This window comes from Neomonachus schauinslandi, chromosome X, assembly GCF_002201575.2.
Source record: "Neomonachus schauinslandi chromosome X, ASM220157v2, whole genome shotgun sequence".
Taxonomy (NCBI): domain Eukaryota; kingdom Metazoa; phylum Chordata; class Mammalia; order Carnivora; family Phocidae; genus Neomonachus; species Neomonachus schauinslandi.
This window is the reverse complement of record NC_058419.1, coordinates 116745018-116749565: the sequence shown is the minus strand read 5'-3', so window position 1 is coordinate 116749565 and position 4548 is coordinate 116745018. Positions and strand designations below refer to the sequence as shown.

The window sequence follows — 4548 nt, the reverse complement described above, 5'->3', positions numbered from 1 at the left end:
GAGGTAGAATAAGATAGGCCCCCAAAATATTTTCTCCAGTGATTTTTCCCAAACTCCTATCAATACATCACAGTGAGCCTACCAATGGCAGCTCCCATGGGACGTTGTTGAAGTCACAGTAGGTGATGATGTGGGCCTAAGTCACAGCACAGACCCTCTGATCCTCAGATACCTAGGTAAGTGATGATGGTGTCCCTAACACTTGCTATTACCATGATTTCTTTGCAAGTATTCAGATGAGAAATGATAGATTCCTAACTAACTCTTGAAACCGTGCGTTTTCAGTTTTTAGAGAAAAGTCTTGTTTAACTCTGAGTGATGAGGGATTACACTTACCAGGTATTGGTCAACATATCGCAACCACAGTAGTGATTGTGACAGGTTTGTAGGTGTCCTGTAAAAGTTGTATTCCCTGACAGTGGTCTTGACCTTGGAGTACTAGAGATCTTCAGGCAGAGTTAATGCTTTCATAATGATGGAAATGACCAAGCTTATTGATAGGTGTCCCGTTAGAATAAGCCATGTCCTTTTACACGTATATCATCATGTGTTTTTTAGGTTCCTGTGAAGTGATGATGATCAACTTAACACTAGTCATTGTCTGCGGACATTTCTGTTACCCAGGAAGGTGATGATGTTCACCTTCACCATTTCAAATCATCTGATCTTCACATATCAAATAACTATCATTGATCAACCAAACTTGCTTGCTATGTGTGTTTTTTTTTTTTATATAATCAGGTAAGAAATGATAGCATTTTCATTTGTGGTAACCATTCTCTTCTGTTTCTATTTCAATGAAAAAATATATTTCTTTATGTGAGTATTAGGCGAATTATGCCGTGAATACCCATAATCATGGAGTGGTGTGTTGGTAATAATGTTGGTGTTTTCGCTGGTGAGCAGGAAATAGATGATGGTGTATCTATCTTTGGCATGGACATTGAAGTATTGCAATAATCCAACAAAGATCTGCTGTGTCCTGCAGTGTTTTCAATGAACAGGATTATTTGCAGTATCCTTCTAGGAGCGAAGAATGGTCCGTAGACACATTTTTCACAGAGTGTTGTTTAAATTACCATGAAGAGGTCATGGATTTTTCAGAATGATCATTGATGGGACATTGCTTGTATTCAGGTAAGTGATGATATCGGCTTTCGGCACCCTACAAATTGATTTTCAAGTATTTATGTAAATGTAGGTGGTGTTCCTTACTGTTCTGTTATCATGTTTCCATGCAGGTATGCAGTTAAGAAATGATACTCTCCCAATTAATGCTAGTAAGTATATGCCCTTTTTATTTTTTTTTTAAATTTAGATACAATGTGTATTTAACGTTAGTACTGATAAAGGGATATGCAGGTCCAGGTAACTTCTACTGTTTCACGTCAAGTATTGACCATGAGATTTCTACCAGTACTCATAGAAGACAAGTTAGTATGTCTAACAGTGGTGTTGACCTTAAAGTTCTGCCAAAATCCATGTGGTGTTATGCTGCCCTTAATGATGGAAGTGACCAAGATTATTTGCAAATGTACTATTTCTTTCTGCGGGTAGACAAGTTGTATCTTGCAACAACACATTTTTTGAGCGTGTTTCTCAAGGTTCTTTGCAGTCATGACATCACAGTGAAACAGACAGTGGTTGTCAGGGGGAGCTTGCTGGTAACCAGGCCCGTGATAAAGTGGGTCTTATCTCAGTTCAGAAATCTGATCTTCAGCTATCTAGGTGAGTGAGGATGGTGTCTCTAACACAGTGTACCACACTTTTTTGTAAGTTTCCTGTTAAGTTCATTGCTAGTTTACAGATATGGTGTGACATTAACTCATTAGATACATTCACTTTTTATATTAGAAAAAGTTTATTGGGCCCTGTGAGTGTTGAAGGATAACACCTATCCAGCTATTTATCATGGTGTCTTCCCCCACAGTACTACCCATGGGTTTTCTGTAGGTGTCCAGTGAAGTAAGGCTGATTTTATCTGACATCAGTGTTTTGATGATCTTTGATTACTGAAAATACCCAGGTAGAGTTTGTGTGTCCCATAACGATGGAGCGACCAGGTTATTTGCAGATACCTTGCTAGAAAAAAGTTGTTTTCTTTAACATAGATCTCATCATGTCTGGATAGCAACCTGAAAAAGACATCGGTGTGCACCTAGCATTGATGTTAATGGCAGACATTGCTGGTATGTTTCCAGGTAAGCAAGGTTGTGGGCCTAAACCACAGCATAGGCCATCTGATCTCCAGATATCTAGGTAAGTGATGATGGTGTCTCTAAGAGTTGTTACCATGATTTCTTTGCAGGTATTCAGGTAAGAATTGATAGTCCTTACTAATTCTACTAATTCTAGTCCTTACTAATTACTATTTTAGGAAAGATTTTTGCTTAACCTGTGAGTGATGAGGGATTGCCATACTGAGGTAATTAATATTATGTCCTCAACCACAGCAGTAACCAACAATTTTGCAGGTGTCCTATGAAGAAGTACTGTCTTATCTGGTGATGATTTTGACCTTGGAGTACTACAAGTGTTCAGGTAGAGTTGATATGTCTCATAATGATAAAGTGACCAAGGTTATTTACAGGTGTCCTGGTAGAACAAGCTGTGTCCCTTTACACATATATCATGTGTTTTTCAGGGTCCTGTTAAAAGACTTCAGTTAATCTGATGATGGTCATTAAGGTGGAGACATTTCTGGTATTCAAGTATCTGATGAGGTGTACTTTCACTACATCAGACCCTCTGATCTTCATGAGTCTACTTCCATTAAAATTTGTTGATTGCTTGAACTTGTTTTACCATGTGGGTTTTTTTTAAGGCATTCAGGCAGAAATGATAGTGTTTTTACCAATTCTAGCAAACCTGTTGTCCTACTTTTTTATATTTTAGAGGAAATTTACATATAACCATGTGAATATTTAGCAATTCATGGGTATTCATGGAATAAACAGTTGTGGGTCACACAAGTTACCATGGTATTTTTGTAGGTGAGCAATCAAAACATGATGGCAATGGCATAGACCTTGGAGTACTGCAAGATCCCAGGTAGAGTTGATGGGTCCTACAATGATGTAAGTCCCCAAGATTACTTCCATGACCTGGTAGAGAGAGTATTCTGTAGACCCATTTGTCACAGTGTGTTTTTCAAGTTCCTGTCAAGAAATCATGGTGAACCTCATAATGATCAATTATTGGACTTTGCTTTTATCCAGGTAAGTGATGATGTAGGCCTCAAACACCCTAGAAACAATCTAACCATCTGATATGTGGGTACTCAGGAGATGATGGTTTCTCTAACAGTGGTGTTGACCTTGAAGTTCTAGTTCTGCCAAGATCCAAGTAGTGTTGATGGGTTTTCTAATGATGGAAATAACCAGTGTTAATTATATTCTTTTCTTTTCCCCAGGTGAAACAACTTTTGTCTTTTTTATAGGTGTATAAACTATTAATAGACAAGGCCTACAGATTTATTTCTTCTTGGACACCCCCACAGTATGGCTGTGGCGGCCTGTGGTCTTGGTGTGCTGGCCTCGGACACGAATTCCCCAGAAGTGGCACAGCCCTCTGTGGGCCCAAATCTTCTTTAGTCACTCCAGGTCTTCATGAAGTTCGTTGTCCAGACCATTGGCCAGGACCTGGCTATATTTTCCATTCTTCACGTCCTTTTGTCTGTTCGAAAACCACTTTGGGATCTTACACTGGCATGGATTCTGCATGTGTAATGGTGATCACCCATTCCACCTCACCCTCAGGGAGCTCTCATGCCCTCTTTGTGAAATCGGTGTCTGTAACACCACGTGAGCATATCTTCACCCCACACCCTGAGTTGCCTTTGATGGCAAAGGCTCTTTTCTGCTGCCCATCAATATTGGTGTTGAGTACTCGGAAAATGTGCTGGAACTTCTCAGGGATCACTAGGGACGTGACGGCAGCCCCGGCAGCAGCGTGTAGGCCCCCTGTGGAAGAGCAAGACAACTTTTGTCTTAAACATACTTGTTAGTTGTGTTTTTTCAGGTTATGGTGGTTAGTCCTGTTACAGTGAACCTAGAAATGCTCATTAATGGGACCCTGCTCATAACCTGGTACGTGATACTGTGGATGTTACACCATAGTTGAGATCACCTGTTCTTCAGACGTCTCAGTAAGTGAGGATGGTGTCCCGAACACAGTGTTAGCATGTTTTTTCTGCAGGTATCATGCTCAAGTCTTTGTTGTTGTACAGGTATGAGATGCTGTCACATTAACTCACTAGACCTTCATATTTTCAGGTATGTATGTAATTAATGATGTTTTGAATAGTCTTATATTACCCATATTTCTGGCTTGTATGCAGTAAGATTAATTTGTCCCTCACAATACGAGTAAGCACAACATTTTACAGTATTCTTGTTCAGAGAATGTGTTTCATACACTCCTACTGATAAAAGGATAAGCAGGTATCCAGATATTCTATCGTATTGTCCATCTTCACAATATTAAACATGAAACTTTTACAGGTATCTCTTTAAGAGAAGATATCTCCTACCAGGGTTTAGTCTTGGA

At 39.5% G+C, this 4548-nt stretch overlaps 1 pseudogene; it reads right to left on the bottom strand.

Annotated features, from left to right (window-relative positions):
* Window positions 1–3473: 3473 nt before the first annotated feature.
* On the bottom strand, window positions 3474–4320 carry LOC110573731 (annotated as a pseudogene).
* Between the last annotated feature and the right edge of the window lie 228 nt (window positions 4321–4548).